General features: G+C 40.4%; 1 pseudogene across 1 annotated transcript; it reads left to right on the top strand.

Annotated features, from left to right (window-relative positions):
* The first annotated feature begins 14,627 nt into the window (after positions 1-14,627).
* On the top strand, positions 14,628-15,522 carry LOC308337785 (germ cell-specific gene 1 protein-like; annotated as a pseudogene). The gene has a single exon. The product of its transcript is annotated as a germ cell-specific gene 1 protein-like (transcript).
* The last annotated feature ends 2,261 nt before the right edge of the window (positions 15,523-17,783 follow it).

The following is a 17,783-nucleotide window of genomic DNA, read 5'->3' as shown; positions in this document are numbered from 1 at the left end:
AAGAACCCCAAGTATAAGATTTATATACTATCAGGACAAACATAAATACACAGAGACACTGGCAGAAGAAAAAGATGGGAGCATGGTTATAGATTCTCGGTGTGGGCGAGGAAGGTTATTTTGATTCTTCCTGGATGTATCTTGATATCTTTGTTAAAGGACTCAACTTTCCTAAGAAAAAGGGGGATTAAAAATTGGTTCACCTATAGGGGTAGCATTGCTTGGAGAAAGGGGGTTACCTTGAAGTTTAACTCTATATGAATATTAGAAAATAAAAATAAAAAAGGAATAAACTGGACTAAACTAAATTAAAATTTTTTTTAAAAATTAAGAAAATAGAAAAGCAAAAGAAAAACACATGTGTATGTATCAAAAAATTCAGGTTAGAAGTTTATCATGGAATTTGATGTACTGGACATCTCACTGTGATGGTAAATAGGTTAAAAAATTATCTATATAAAAAAAGAAAAAAAAATGAACCAGAATAGTGGGAAAACTAGAAATAAAAGTTGTATCTATGAAGTAGTGGTGGTTGTTCTCTTGTAGTCTTTTTCTTTTTTTTTTCTTTCCTGATTTGTTTTCTGGGGGAGGGGGCTGCCACTTGGGTTTTCAGTCAATGATGTTCCCTGGGTTAAGTCCTCCCGACCCCCTCAAGGGGGTGGGCTCTGAGAAAAATAGTTTTTTCAGGCTTTTGTTCTCTGGAGGCTTTTATGTTTGTTCACTTCTTTTCTCTCGCCTTGACAGCTTTTGATGGTTTTTGGAGGTTTAGAGGAAAGAAAACTGCACCCCAACCTCCCTCTCAGAGAGAAGCCTCAGTCTGCTCCCCTGCAGGTGCTGCAGCCGCTGGGCCGCTGGCAGAGCAGGTTCTGAGTCGTGGTCCCTAGGGACGCAGGATCTCCTGCTTGTATACAAAACCAAGGCAGCTGTGGCTGTCTGGGAAGCTCCAGACCGCCAGAGGGGTTCCAAGCAGTGATGGCACACTGAGATTTTCCCACTGGCTGGGGCTAAGAGCACTGGGCTTGCGCGCACCTCTCCCGGGGGAGGGTTTGGGGCGCGGCACCTCCAGCTCTATTGGCTCTATCGGCTCTATCGCCGCGTGGGTCCAAGAACACCAGGCTGGGCATTCGTGCACCTCTCTCAGGGGAGGGTGAGGCACGCGCGGATCTCCAGTAAGGTGTGCGTTCTGCCGTCTGGTGTGGCTCCCAGCCCCTCACGGGAGCCGGACTCCACCCGTTCTCGGGCGCACTGGTGGCTCAGGGACAAAGACCAGGTTTCTCCGCCGAACTCTCTCTGGCTCAGTGGCAGGGGAGGCTGTCCTGGGTCTGGGGACTCAAGCCCCTGTCCCTAGCCACCCCGATTCCCACAATTTCCCCGCATGATCCTTTGCTCTTTTGAGTGCTTTCAACAAGACTCCAAGTTAATGCTGGTCCCCAGATGCAGGGCACTCTCGTATTGGGGTATTATTTTCCAATCGGTCGCCTCTGGTGGCTCCCTTCCCCTTTTCTTTATCTTCCAATATCAGTCCGACGTTCCCACTCCACTTTACCTGCCCACTGGCGTCTTCTGGCCCCCATAGAGATCCAGACGTGTATAATTCTGATCTCAGGCTGATTTCATGGGTGATCGGAGTTCTTTGGTAGGTAATCAGCTCACTTTAGGGTACAGGTTGAAAAGGCGCCTCCTCCTACTTCCCCGCCATCTTGTGTCCCCTCCTGGAAGCTTTTTTATCTCTCCTATTTTCAATGACAGCCTAGCTGGATACAGTATTCTTGGCTGCATATCTTTCTCTTTTACTTCTCTGAATATATCATGCCAGTCCTTTCTGGTCTGCCAGCTCTCTGTGGACAGGTCTGCTGCCAATCTAATATTTCTACTGCTGTATGTTACATACCTCTTTTCCTGAGGTGGTTTCATGATTTTCTCTTTGTCACTGAGACTTGTAAGTTTTACTATCAGATGACAGGGTGTGGACCTCTTTTTATTGATTTTGAAGTGGGGGGGAGGGTTCTCTGTGCCTCCTGGATTTTGATGTCTGTTCCCTTTGCCACATTAGGGAGAAACTTTGCTATAATTTTCTCCAAGATACCTTCTGCCCCCTCTCTCTTTCTTCTTCTTCTTCTGGGATCCCATTTATTCTAATATTGGTTCATCTTATGGTATCACTTATGTCTCGAATTCTCCCCTCGTGGTCCAGTAGTTGTTTGTCTCTCTTTTGCTCAGCTTCTTTATTCTCCATCATTTGGTCTTCTACATCACTAATTCTCTCTTCTGCCTCATTTATCCTGGCAGTAAGAACCTCCATTTTTTATTGCATCTCATTAACAGCGTTTTTAATTTCAACTTGGTTAGATTTTAGTTCCTTTATTTCTCCAGGAAGGGATTTTATTTCTCCAGAAAGGGATTCTCTAATATCTTCCATGCCTTTCTTGAGCCCGGCTAGCACCCTTGATAATTGTCATTCTGAACTGTAGTTCTGACACATTACCAATGTCCATATTGATTTGGTCCCTAGCCATAGGTACTGCCTCTCGTTCTTTTATTTTTTTTTTTAATGGTGAGTTTTTCTACCTTGTCATTTTATACAGATTAGAGTAGATGAATGAGAGAACAAAATACTAAAAGGGTAGCAATGACCCCAGAAAATTATACAGTAACCAAATCAGAAGAGACTTGGGACTGGGTGGAGAAGAGAAGAGGGGAAAAAAGAAAAAAAAATCTATATATTAGGCTGATGACTAGAACAGAGACATCCACTTGATTTTGGGTGTGTTTGGGCCTGTTAGAAGAAACCACCTCCCAAAATTTTAAAGAAATAAAAACGTATATGTATACAAAAATAAGGTTAAACACGATGAGAGGGTGGAACATTACTGTAAAGATTAACATTTAAAAAGATTCTAAAAAAGGAATAAATAAATTGGTTGAAAAAAAAAAAAAGAGGAAAGAGTGTGATCAGGCTGGAGACTAGAAGAAAGCCATGCTCTAGTTAGGGTATATTTTGATCTATTAGAACTTTTATTCCAAAATTTTAAAGGAAAAAAAAAACCCTTATATGTATACAGAAAATAAGAATAAATACAATGAAAGGATAAAATATGACTATAACAATGAAAGCTTTAAAAAGATTTTTTAAAGGCATTGATAAGTTAAAATAGTTATAAAATGTTAAAATAGGAAAGAGAGAAAATTTTAAAAAATAGAATTTAAAAAATTAACTTTGAATGACTAAAAGATCATGGAGAAAAGCCATGAAATCTATGTGTTGCTTTCCCCTAGCTCTGGAGTTCCACAGTTCTCATCGATCGGTGAACTTGGTCTTGGCTGGATGTTCTTGCTGATCTTCTGGTGGAAGGCCCTATTGCAGTGATCCTCAAATGTCTTTTCCTGAGGTGAACTGCACCACTCTTGCCAGGGGCCAGGCTAAGTAATCTGCTCGGGTTCACTCTCAGTAGCTTTTGTTCCTCGAATGCTTTCCATACAGATTTGGAGGATGAGAATGAAAATGGCAGCCTCCCAATCTCTGACCTGGTAGGAGCCAAGAGCTCAGGGGCCCACTCCTCAATGTGCCATCAGAGAAAAGCAGTCAGTCCCTCCCATCTCTCTGGTCTCTGGGCACACTCCAAGCTCTCCATGTCTGTGGCTGAGCATTTGGTGCACAGCCCCATTTGGAGTCTCCAAACCTGGCAGATTCCTGCAGTGTGCTCCTGTGCTACTCCTCCTGGAGGAAGAAGGAGGGAGTCTCTCTGGATCTGCCAGTTGTGGGGTCCCTGCTTGAAGAGCAGAGACCCTACTGTGCCTCTGGTAATCCTGAGCTGAAAGCCCAGTCCTCAGCTCCATTTCTGTAGCTCACTCCAATACCTGGGAGCTCTGCCACACCCCTGGTCTTATTGTGTCTCTGCAGGTCCTGAATCCACACTGTGCCTGCAAGGGCTCCATCCCCCGCTTAGCCTCTGGAGCAACGTCCCTCTGTGGAGCAGACTTCTAAAAGTTCTGGTTTTGTGCTCCACTGTTCTACCACTTGCTGGGAGCCAGCCCCTTCCCCTGCAGTCCATCTTCCTGTCACTTCAGATTCACCTCTCCGCACATCCTACCTTCTGGAAAGTGGTTGGTTTTTTTCTTCCTAGAATTGCTGCTCTTCTTCTCTTCTATCTCCTGTTGAGTTTGTAGGTGTTCAGAATGGTTTGATAACTATCTATCTAACTCCTGAAACCTGGTGATATTTTGGTCTCCTACTCCTCTACCATCTTGCTCCTCTATCAAACATTTAAAGAAGAACCAATACCTATTCTTCTGAAACTGCTCCAGAAAATAGAAATGGAAGGAAAACTTCCCAACTCATTCTATGAGGCCAGACTTACCTTGATAACAAAACCAGACACAGACTCCACTGGGTAGAATGATAGACCAATATTCCTGATGAACATGGACGCCAATATTCTCACCAAGATACTAGCTAATAGGATCCAACAGTACATTAAAAGGATTATTCACCTCGTCCAATAGGGATTTATTCCTGGGCTGCAAGGGAGGTTCAATACCCACAATTCAGTGTGATACACTACATTAATAAAGACAAGAACTACAGAATCCTCTCATTAGATGCAGAAACAGCAATTGCCAAAATACAGCATCCTTTCTTGGTAACCCTCCCCCCTCACAATGTAGAGATAAAGGGAACATACCTCAATATCATGAAAGCCATATAAAAAGGTCCATAACAAATATCATCCTAAATGGGGAAAAACTGAAAATGTTTCCCTGAGGTCAGGAACATGATAAGGATGTCCACTCTCACCACCACTTTTCAACATAGTACTGGAAGTCTTAGCCTCGTCAATCAGACAACAAAAAGAAGTAAAAGGCATCTAAATCAGTAAAGAAGTCAAACTCTCACTCTTTCCAAATGACATGGTCCCCTAGGGAGAAAACCCAAAGGCTCCACAAAAATATTGCCAGAACAGATATTCAGCAAATCACAGGCTATAAAATCAATATACAGAAATCAGTTGCATTTCTATCCACTATCAAGGAGGCAGAAGAAAGACAAATCATAGAATTGATCCCACTTACAATAGCACCAAAAACTGTATGATACCTAGGAATAAACCTAATGCAAGAAGTAAGAGATCTGTACTCTGAAAACTATAGAACACTTATGAAAGAAACTGAGAAAAACAAAGAAATGGAAAAAGTTTCTATACTCATGGATTGGAAAGTAAATATTGTTACAATATTTATGCTACCCAGCGCAATCTACACATTCAATGCAATCTCTATCAAAGTACTATCAACGTTTTTCACAGTGCTGGAACAAGCCCTAAAATGTGTATGGAACCAGAGAAGACCCTGACTAGGCAAAAGAATGTTGAAAACACAACCAAAGTTAATGAAGTGCCTGACTTCAAGTTCTATTACAAAGCTGTAGTGATCAAGACTCTATGGTATTGGCACAAAAAGAGACACATAGATCAATAGAACAGAATAGAGAGCCCAGAAAAAGATCCTTAACTCTATGGTCAACTAACCTTTGACAAAGCAGGAAAGAATATCCAATGGAAAAAAGAACAGCCTCTTTAACAAACGGTGTTGGGAAAATTGGGCAGCCCCATGCAGAAGAATGAAACTGGACCATGTTCTTAGACCATACACGAAGATAAACTCAATATGGATGAAAGACCTCAGTGTGAGACAGGAGTCCGTCAGAAGCCTAGGGAAGCAACCTCTGTGACCTCAGCTGTAGCAACTTCTTGTTAGACATATCTCCAAAGACAAGGGAAACAAGAGCAAAAATGAACCATTGGGATTTCACCAGATAAAAGGCAGAGACAGTCAAAACAACTAAAAGTCAATGTGCAGAATGGGAGAAGACATTTGCAGATGACATCAGATAAAGGGTTAGTATTCAAAATCCATACAGAGTTTATCAACCTCAATACCCAAAACTGAAAAATCCAATGAACAATTGGGCAGAAGATAGGAAAGACATTTCTCCAAAGCAGACACACAAATGACCAAAGACACATGAAAAATGTTCAACATCCCTCGACATTAGGGAAATACAAGTCAAAACCACAGTGAGATATCATCTCACTCCAGGCAGAATGGGTAAAACTAACCAGTCAGGAGAGAACAGGTGTTTCGAGGATGCAGAGAAAGGGGAACCATCCTACACTTTTGGTGGGAATGCGAGCTGGTGCAGCCACTCTGGAAAACAGTATGGAGGTTCCTCAAAAAGTTGAAAATAGAGCTACCCTATAACTCAGCAATTGCACTACTAGGGATTTATCCCAAAGATATAAATGTAGTGATCCAAAGAGACATCGACACCCCAATGTTCATAGCAGCAATGTTCACAATAGCCAAACTGTGACAAAAGCCCAGAGGTCCATCAACAGATGAATAGATAAAGAAGACTTATCATATACCATATATGTAATGTGTTATATATATTATATATGTACAATTGTATATAATGGAATACTACTCAGCCATCAGAAAAGATGAATACTACCATTTACCTCATCATGGATAAGCTGGATGAAGGATTTCTTTTTTAAATTTTTAATTTTTTATTTATTTTAATAAACATATAATGTATTTTTATCCCCGGGGTACAGGTTTGTGAATCGCCAGGTTTACACATTTCACAGCACTAGATGAAGGATATTTTGCTGAGCTAAGTAGGTCAGTCAGAGAAAGACAATTATATGAAATTTAAGAAACAAGACAGAGGATCATAGGGTTAGAGAGGGAAAATAAAATAAGATGAAATCAGAGAGGGAGATAAATCCCAAGAGACTCTTAACTCTAGGGAACAAACTGCGGATTGCTGGAGGGGGGAATGGGGAAAATGGGGTAAATGGGTGATGGGCATTAAGGAGAGCATGTGATGTGATGAGCACTCGGTGTGATATGCATCTGATAGATCACTAAATTCTACCCAACTTATAATATGCTATATGTTACTGAAATTGAATTTAAATAAACATATTTATTTATTTATTTATAAAGATTTTATTTATTTATTTGACAGAGAGAGCACAAGCAGAAGAAGTGTCAGGCAGCAGAAGAGGGAGCAGGGAGCTAGACTTGGGGCTGGATCCCAGGACTATCTGAGTCAAAGGCAGACACTGAACAACTGAGTCACCCAGGCATCTCTAAACAATTTTTAAAAACCAAACTGGGCCTTCTAAATCTCATAAAGATAGAGACTAACCAAAATGTTTTTTCAAGTTCACATGATCTGGAAAAATGTTCAATATTACAATGAGTTTAGGTTTATTGGTTTAATTAAAACAGTCATGTATTCTGGGGTTACCAGTGTCAAATATAATACCAATAATCAGCTTTTTCCCACCTGAATTTATTAGTTGAATTCATGTTGTCAGCTATAGGATGATTTAAAATGATGGTTAATTTTATCTATTAGTGTTTTCATGGGTAATTTGTAAAACCAAATTGTTTAAATGAATAAAAAGTTTAATAGCTTTTAAAACTTTAGATAATCTGAAACTGACTAAGTTAAAGGATAAATTGGGTTAAATTTATGGAATATCTAAATGCTTCCAAATGAGACAAAATAGTAAAGCACAGATTACCGAACATAGGTTTATCCACTTTTCTTCTTATCAAAGAGAAACCAAAGATAAAGTTGAGACTGTTAGCAAACACGAGCTGGGGGAAATTGGGGAGAGAGACAAACCATGAGAGACTGTGGATTCTGAGAAAGAAACTGAGGGTTTTGGAGGGGAGGGGTGTGTGAGGTTAGGGGTGAGCCTGGTATTGGGTATTAAGGAGGTATCATGGAACACTGGGTGTGATGCATAGACAATGAATCTTGGAACACTGAAATAAAATAAAATAAAATAAATAAAATAAAACTGTACTATGGAAAAGCGCTAATTTTTAGAGATAATGAAATGTATTTGTAAATTTTCAACCTAAAGAATTCTGGTGTAACAGTTTACATGTAGTTACTACACAGTTTTTGCTAGAGCCAAAGGCTTCTAAGAGTTAAAATTCTGCTACATGTGAGACTTATAGAAATGATAAGGGAAACAACTATGTAGGAAAAGTAGGAGATATGTAAGAAAGATATAATGAATGGCAGTACATTTTTACTGAGGGAAAGGAATTGATTTTATCCTTAAGGGAGAGGGGTTATTTAGAAGAAGAAAGTTTAGGACAAAATATGAAAAAGAAAGAAATTTGGAGAAGGTTTGTGAAGGAAATTCTTTGGAGAAGAATTTTATGTGTGGCCAGAACTAAGATTGGAACAAATGAGGGTTGTTTTTTTTTTTTTTTTTATTTCTTTTCAGTGTTCCAGAATTCATTGTTTATCACCACCCCCAGTGCTCCAAGCAATACATGTCCTCCATAATACCCACCACCAGGCTCACCCAACCTCCCAAGCCTCTCCCATCCCAAACCCTCAGATTGTTTTTCAGACTCCACAGCCTCTCATGGTTCATCTCCCCCTCCAGTTTCCCTCAACTCCCTTCTCCTCTCCATCTCCCCATGTCCTCCATGTTATTCCTTATGCTCCACAAATAAGCAAAACCACATGATAGTTGACTCTCTCTTGACTTATTTCACTCAGCATAATCTCTTCCAGTCCTGTCCATGTTGATACAAAAGTTGGGTAGTCCTCCTTTCTGATGGAGGCATAATACTCCATAGTGTATATGGACCACATATTCCATATCCATTCACCCATTGAAGGGGATCTTGGTTCTTTCCACAGTTTGGAGACTGTGGCCATTGCTGCTATGAAGGGTACAGATGGCCCTTCTTTTCACTACATCTGTATCTTTGGGATAAATATCCAGTAGTGCAAATAGAACAAATGAATTTTAAAAGTACACTGGTATAGGAGCACCTGGATGGTTCAGTCGTTAAGTATCTGCCTTCGGCTAGGGCCATGATCCCTAAAAAAGAGTTTTCTTGGACTGTGGCGTGCTCTTGATAAAAAAAAAAAAATTGTGTGTACCTGCCCAGAAAACAAAAGTTCTGATATTTCTCTTTATCAGGTGTTTGAGTACTTAAGAGAACTAAAATTTCTCAATGTTGAAGAAACTAAGTTTTGGTAAAAAACACATAATCTCTGTAGAATCTCTTATTCTTGCTTTGAGCGAACACAAATATTGTTTACATAACATATTAATATTACATATTAAAGCATACAGATTAAACTTTCTGAGTTTTTAATAAAAGTTCTCAAGTACTCAAATTCTAAATGAAGTCTTTTTGACTGTTTAAGCTGGTTCGTTTAGTATGTTAAGGACCAGGGGAAGGATTGTCAAACAAATGTTAGGTTATATTGCATGAGTAAATGCTATAGCTAATCCAAAAATTATATAAAATTCCCAAGGTTTTACTATGTTCTGAGATAACATCATCACATGCAATCCTAATTATTGAAATGTTGCGTGTCACAGGAATAACTGGATTTCCTAGTAAACTGCATTATAGCAAACTCTCATCAGATTTTTAACCATGACGATTTTTTTGGTTAGTCTTTTGTCATTTATAGTTATCATTCTTATGCTCTTGCACAGTGTTTTATCTTTAAGGAGGTTCATGAGAAGGGCTTTTGACAAATAAAGTTTTCTTATATCCTAAACCATAAAACTAAACTGAGTGAAGATTTCCAGAACCAGTGGGAAAATTGCATTCACACAGAACAAAAATCAGTAACACAGGACTGCATGAATGAGAAGGATGATTATGACTCCTGTTTGAAACATTGCTGGATCCCGGTTTTCCAGGTTTAAGGAAACATTTCTCTTAAGATATCTATGACTTAGAGAAATATGATAAAATATTCCTTTGTGAGGAAATTAAAACACTTACCTTTTATCCTTATCTGAACTCTCCAGAATTCAGAAACCACTAGTGAGCATTCTTTTTCAAGGCAATTTTAATTATTTGCATCAGTTCAATGAGAATGTTTTCTCCTTGTAACAGGACATCATTGAAACACTGATTATTTTACCAAGGCTTTGACTGGAATGTCACATTTGGGAGAGACATACATAGACTCAGATATGACCAGACAGCTTTAAGGGACCAAAGTTATATTTATGGAGCCAATAGAGCCCCTTGGAAAAGTTGGCCTGGTACCTTGCTTACAAGAGCTCAGCTGCCTTAACTACATTCCTGGAGTGTGCAGGAAACTTGAAATATTCTGGGGGCTTCATGATGAGGAAATTCACCTGAATCTAAGGTATTGCAGGCAAATATAACAAGAAATACTTGGCATGGCTCTGGTGGTAAGAGGCTAGTTAAACCTCAATAAGAAAATCCTTATAAAATATTCCAGCAAGGCAGATTTAAAATAATTTATATGGCCAAATACTATTCTAGCTATTCTTATATAAATAATTAGAACAAGTTTGTTTAAACCAGACTTGTTTTAGAAACAGTCTTCATATGGTTGTCTTTGGTAAAAATGAAAGTGATTAGAGAAAGAAAAGATTTCAGAGAAATTAAGATGGCAGAGGGGCAGGGGGACCCTAAATTTGCCTCCTCCCTCGAACACAGCTAGATAAATATTAAAACATTCTGAAGATCCAAGAAATTGAGGACTGAGAGAACTAACTGCAAATCTACAGGTAGAAAAGTGGCTATGTCATGGAAGGTAGGAGGTACAGAGGATTGATTTGGGGGAGAGAAGAACTGTGGGTGCTGTGGAGGGAAGGGAGCCCTGATGATGGAGGTGGGGGGTGGGAAAGAGAGCGAGCACACAGGGGACTGCACAAGAAATCTCTTCACCAAAGCTGTTGAGTGGGTAAAGAATAGGGACTGACTACTACAAGTTTATACAAGCAGCAGAGCTCAAAGTCTGTTTTAGAAGCCTGCACCATCACTGGAGTTGTGCCTGGTGAGCTTAGCGGTGCTCCAGTGAGGAAGGAGGGCAGAGGCCTCGGAGCAGAGAGTATGGTCTGAGGATCCCCTCGGCCACCTGGTGAGAAATTATTCCCCTTCTTGGAGTACACCTGGGAGAGGTGTCATGGCTTCTCTGGGGACAAAAGAAATGGCTGAGCCAACATGCTGCCCTGTTTATTAGCATAGGAAGGACATATCAGCTGATGGCAGCACACCTTGGTACCAGGTTTGGCTATATTTTACCATAAACTCTGAAATGCTGTGCTGTCCTGTGACTGCTTCTCTGGGACAAACTGACACTGACCAGACTGTGGTGAGGCCTTTCCCTAGATTACCGGTGCAGGTTAGTGCAGCACAGTTCCCTAAAACTTGGAGTGTGTGAAACCCAGGTGCACCTGAGATAAAACACAGGAATACTGTGCTACCTGGCAGGCAGACAGCTTGTACATAGACAGGTGAGGGCAGGGATCTGATGGAAGCTGGGGACAGAGAAGGGGTGATTGCTCTTCTGTGAGGGTTCCCTAAGGACTGGCAGCACAAAATCCCCATTCAAGGGATAAGAGAGTGGGGTTTTACCATCCCTGCCCATTAGCACTAGCATACGTCAGGGTGCAACCCACGGTAATCCAAGGGAGTCTGGAGCCATTCACAGCAAACCCCCCTGTGCCTACAGGTGCACCTCCACTAGGATAAGTCTGCCTGAGAATCAACACAGCAGGTCCCACACCCAGAAGACCAGTACAAACCCCTTGCACACACAAAGTCTACTGATGATAGGGTGCTGTAAAACTTCAACTTTAGGGGAAATAAGATCTAACTTCTTCTTCTTTTTTTTAAAATCTAACATCTTTTAACAAGAAGGTCAAAACATAACTAAGATATAGCTTTCTAGGTTCCTTTGGGGGGGGGGAGAGAACTTCTTAATATAGACCTTGCTCTCAGCGGCAGGAGTACAACAGACTTTCCTGACAATCACATACAACAAAAGTGACCCAGGCAAAACAAGAAGACAATGAATTCACCCAAAAAGAAACAACAAGAAATCGTGGCCAGAGACTTAATCAATATAGATACAAGTAAGATGTCTAAACCAAATTTAAAACAATAATCATAAGGATACTAGCTGGAGTTGAAAAGCATTATAGATACTAGAATCCCTTATTGCAGAGATAAAAGAACTAAAAACTAGTCAGCGAAAATAAATAATGCTGTAACCAAGATGCAAGACAGACTGGAAGCAAAGAAAATGAGGATGGACAAAGCAGAGGAAAGAATCAGTGATAGAGAAGATAAAATTATGGACAAAAATAAGCTGAAAGAAAGAGGGAAAGAAAGGTGTTGGATCACAAAGGTAGACTTAGGTTAAATCAGCAACTCCTTAAAGCATAATAATATTCCAGGTCATAGGAGTCCCAGAAGAAGATAAGAAAAAAGCAGAGAAGGCTTATTTGAGGAAACTATAGCTGAAAACTTCCCTAATCTGGGGAAGGAAACAGACACCAAAATCCAAGAAGTACAGAGAACTCCATTAAATTCAACAAAACCTGGCTGCCACTAAGACATTTAGCCAAAATAACAAAATAGACATTCAAGAATGCTGAAAGCAGCAAGGAGAAAAGAAACCCTAATCTCCATGGGAAGACAGATCAGGTTCACCGATCTGTCCACAGAAGCTTGACAGGCAGAAGGGAGTGGCAGGATATAGTCAGCATCATGATTGGGGAAAAAATATGTAGCTAAGAATACTCTATCCAGCAAGGTTGTCATTCTGAATGGAAGGAGAGAAAAAGAGTTTCCCAGACAAACAAAAATGAAAGAAAGGAGTTGGTGACCCCTAAACAAGCCCTGCAAGAAATAACCAAAGGGACTCTTTGAAGGCAAAGGAGAGACTATAGTGCCAAATTCAGCAGAGTCATAGGATACAAAGTCAATGCACAGAAATCTGTTGCATTTCTAAACAACAATAATGAAGGAGCAGAAAAGGAAATCTATCCCATTTACAATTGTACCAAAACCCATAAGATACCTAGGAACACACCTAACTGAAGAGGTAAAAGATGGAATACTGATGAAGGAAATTGAAGAGGACAAAAGAAACGGAAAAACATTCCATGCTCATGCACTGGAAAAATAAACATTGTTAAGATACTACATTAAACAATCTACACATTTAATGCAATCCCTATCAAAATACCAAAAGCATCTTTCACAAAACCAGTGCAAACAATCCTAAAATTTGTACAGAACTACAAAAGACCTATAGACACCTAGGTGTCTCAGGGTGTGGGGGTCAAGTCTCACATCAGGCTCCCTGTTTCTCCCTCTCCCCTGGCTCCTCCCCCCCATCTCATGCTCTCTTTCTCTCTGTCAAATAATAAAATCTGTCAAGTAAATAAAATCTTACACACACACACACACGCACGTGCACACACACTAAAGACCCTAAGTAGCAAAATTAATTCTGAAAAAGAAAACTGGAGGCATCATGATTCTGGTCCTCAAGCTCTATTACAAAGCTGTGATCATCAAGACAGTATGGTACTGACACAAAAAACAGATACATAGATCAATGGAACAGAATAAAGAACCCAGAAATGGACCCTCAACTCTATGTGCAACTAGTATTCACAAAGCAGGAAAGACTATCCAAAGGAAAAAAGACAGTCTCTTCCACAAATGGTGCTGGGAAAACTGGACAACCACATGCAGAAGAATGAAACTGACCACTTTCTTGCACCACACACAATAAGAGACTGAAGATAGATGAAAGCTGTACACATGAAACAGGAATCCATCAAAATCCTAGAGGGGAACATTAAGTAGTAGCCTCTGTGACCTCGGCCGCAGCAGCTTTTTACCAGACATGTTGCATGAGGCAAGGGAAACAAAAGCAAACATGAACTACTGGGTCTTTATCAAGATTGAAAACTCTGCACAGCAGGAAATAGTCAACAAAGCTAAAAGGTAGCCTATGGAATGGTAGAGATATTTGCAAATGACGTACCGGAAAAGGGTTAGGATCCAAAATTGATAGAGATCTTATCAACCTCAGCACCCAAAAAACAAATAATCCAGGTAAGAAATGGGCAGAAGATAGGAATAGTAGTATTTTCCGAGGAAGACATGCAGATGGTCAACAGACACACAGAAAGATTTTCAACATCATTCATCATCAGGGGAAAACAGATCAAAATCATGAAAAGACACCACTTCAGATACCAACTCACCCTTCTTCTGGCAAGAGGGGGCCTGATTCATCAGAGAAAGACAATTATCATATGATCTCTCTGATATGAGGAATTTGAGAGGCAGGACAGGAAGTTGTGGGGGTTAGGGAAGGAAAAAAATGAAACAAGATGGGATTGGGAGGGGGACAAACCATAAGAGACTCTTAATCTCATAAAACAAACTGAGGGTTGCTGGGAGTAGGGGGAGGGATAAGGTGGCTGGGTGATGGACATTGGAGAGGGTGTGCTATGGTGAGTGCTGTGAAATGTGTAAGTCTGATGATTCACAGACCTGTACCCCTGAGGCAAATAATACATTATATGTTAATTAAAACAAAAACAAAAACAAAAACAAACCAATGGGGCCCGATTCATCTTCCCACCAGATTCACATTCCATGGAACCCATTAAGACCAAGCAGAAGAGGAATTGAAACACCTTTGTCTCAGAACTTCAAAAGTGTGTGAGTTTATCTTGCCTCAACTGACTCAAAATGTTTATCTCACCCAGAAGATGGAACTCCTAAAGGGCTCCTTTGGCCAATGGACATTCCTATCTGCCATCCTCAACATGCTGTCCCTGAGCCTCTCCACAACAACCCTCCTCAACACTCACTGGTTTGTGGGCACATAGAAAATGCTGAAGCCTGTGTGCAGAAAAGTTCTTGCAACTGAGTGCTTCGATGTGCCAGTGCCCTTGGATGGGGTGAGCACCAACACATCATCCCAGGGGGTGGTGTAATACAGCTGGGGAGGCTGAGGATAACCTGTTCTCCTTCCATACATTCTGGAGTGTCATGTGGCTATCCTGTGAGGAAACTGTGGTAGAACCAGGGGAGAGGTGCCGAACTTTCAATGAACTCACACCACCAACTGAGAGAGGTGAGAAAGGACTACTGGAGTTTGTTACACCGCAAGGCCTACATCACCCCACTCTCTGATTTGGAGAGAAGTGGTTGATGGAGAAGCCTTTCCTCCCCCATCCTCCCTTGGGGATTGTGGTAAAGATCCTGTGGTTATCACTGAGGGACCAGTTCTTGTCCATCGGACTTGAATTTCTCAGCTTCTTCCTGGTACTAATGGACCCACTGTTCACTGGGAATCTGGGCTGCAGGGTCAAGCTGAGTGTCTTCACGACCATTGCCTCCATCCTGTCAGGTTTTCTGGGGATGGTTGTCCATATTATGTATTCACAAGTCTTCCAGGCAACTGCCAAGTTGGGTCCAGAAGACTGGAGACTGCATGCTTGGAATTATGGCTAGGCCTTCTACTCAACCTGGCTTTCCTTCATCTGCTGCATAGCATTGGCGGTCACCACCTTCAACACGTACACGAAGCTGGTGTTGGAGTTCAAGTGTAAGCACAGTAAGAGCTTCAAAGGAAAGCTGACTTGTTTGCTGCTTCCTTAAGCAGCTGTCCTGTGCAGCCCCCGCAGGGCGTCCTCTGACCAGTGACCACCAGTACCACCATCAGCAGGTCTAACTTCTACTGTGTTAGAAGTAGCTGTCTTTAGAGGGCAGGCTGAATCCAACATTACATGTTCGTTTGCTATGAATATGTACTGAAACCCGGGGGGGGGGGCGGGGGGAACACCACTTCACATCTCTCAGAATGGCTGAAATTAACAACACAGGAAACAACAGATGTTGGTGACTAATGCAGAAAAAGGGGAACTTTCTTACACCATTGGTAGGAATGCAAACTTGTACAACCACTCTGGAAAACAGTGTGGAGACTCCTCAAAGGATTAAAAATAGAACTATTCTACAATCCAACAACTGCACTACTGGATGTTTACCCTCATGATACAAAAATGCAGATTCAAAGGGGTACATACACCCTGGCATTTATAGCAGCATTTTCAATAATAGCCCAACTACAGAGAGAGCCCAAATGGCCACTGACTGTTGAGTGGATAAAGAAGATGTGGTATGTATATAGAATGGAATATTACTCAGCCATCAAAAAGAATGAAATCTTACCATTTGCAATAATATGGATCAGGCTAAAGTGTATTACATTAAGGGAAATAAGTCGGTCAGAGAAAAACAAATACCATATGATTTCACTCATATGTGGAATTTAAGAAACAAAACAGGACATATGGGAATCGGGAAAAGAAAAAAAAGAGAGAGAGAGAGAGAGGGAAGGGAAGAGAGAGAGGGAAGCTAACCATAAGAAACTCTTAATGATAGAGAATACACTGAGGGTTGGTGGACGTGGGTGGGGAATGATTTAGATGGGTGGTGGGCATTAAAGAGAGCAGCTGTGGTGAGCACTGGGTATTGTATGTAAGTGATAAACCACTAAATTCTACTTCTGAAACCAATATTACACCGTATGTTAACTAACTGGAATTTAAATAAAAATTTGTAATGGAAAAAAAGATTTCAATAACAGATCTTTATAGATATTAGAATTTAAAACTATTCACTGTAAATTCAACTAGATCCTGATATCTTCTGTGTTCTCCAATGCCTGGCTACAGATGTCCAAAGTGATATTTTGATTTTATTCTCACCTTTTGACTTGGAATAATGTAAGAACTAAAGCTGCCCTTTTCTGTGAAGCCCTATAAACTAAATATAAACTATAAACTAAAAAAGCCCTATAAATTAAATATAAATGACTTTATGTAAAGAAATTATCACAATAGCTACATGCATAGACAGTCTTTGTGCCTACTGCTCAGTCTGACACTCCAACCAAATTTATCAGAGACATTTGCATTATAAACCAGGATGAGAAGCAAATGACATTGCTTTCTTTAGAATGCAAGTGACTGCTTTCTTTAGATTCTGGTGCTTATATACTACAAAGTATATAAAGTAGGAAAAAACCTTCCAAGAAGTACCACCTGACTCAGACTTCATCTGCATTATATATAACACTGAACAGACTGACCATTATATTTCTATAAATTTAGATGATAATGTACTAAGAAAGGCCCCAGGAAACAATGGGAAAAACAGTGGCAGTTTGTCCAACATGCCAAAACCTCCACGTACTCACAAACCATGCTTTTGTGGAAGGGAAAAAAAAACAATAGATATCTATCAAAGACACTATGTGAGGAGTGACTTGGGGGAGTCAGCCACCTTGTAAATCGAGCGTTACCAAACTACCCAGAAGATTCTGAGGTAACTATGTGTCAATGGCCTTCTTTATTAATCGCAGAGACCCCAAAAGCACAGTTCTTCTAATTAGTGGAAAATCATTAAAGACTCATGTAATTCATATAAATGTTCAATTACTGCCTTCATACACAAACTTATGGATAATTACATTCATTTAAATGTCATAATAGGAGCAGAAACTATTCTAAATACAATCAGAGTTCACCCCACTGGAGGAAAGTGGGCCTTATGAGACAATGATTTTTTTTTTAACCTTGGACAGTTATTTTTATTTATTTATTTTTTAATTCTATGTATCTATGTATTTATTTTGGCTAGGTACTTTTAAAAGACCTATTTTTTATTTGTTTATTTCCTTTCAGTCTTCCAGAATTCAGTGTTTATACACCAAACCAAGTGCTCCATGCAATACGTGCCCACCACAATACCCACCACCATGCTCACTCAACCTCCCACCCCACGCCCCTACAAAACCCTCAGTTAGTTCCTCAGAGTCCACAGTCTCTCAAGGTTCGTCTCCCACTCTAATTTCC

This window comes from Martes martes (genome assembly GCF_963455335.1).
Source record: "Martes martes genome assembly, chromosome: Y".
Taxonomy (NCBI): domain Eukaryota; kingdom Metazoa; phylum Chordata; class Mammalia; order Carnivora; family Mustelidae; genus Martes; species Martes martes.
Note: the sequence above shows the minus strand (reverse complement) of the source record. Positions and strands in the feature narration are given on the sequence as shown.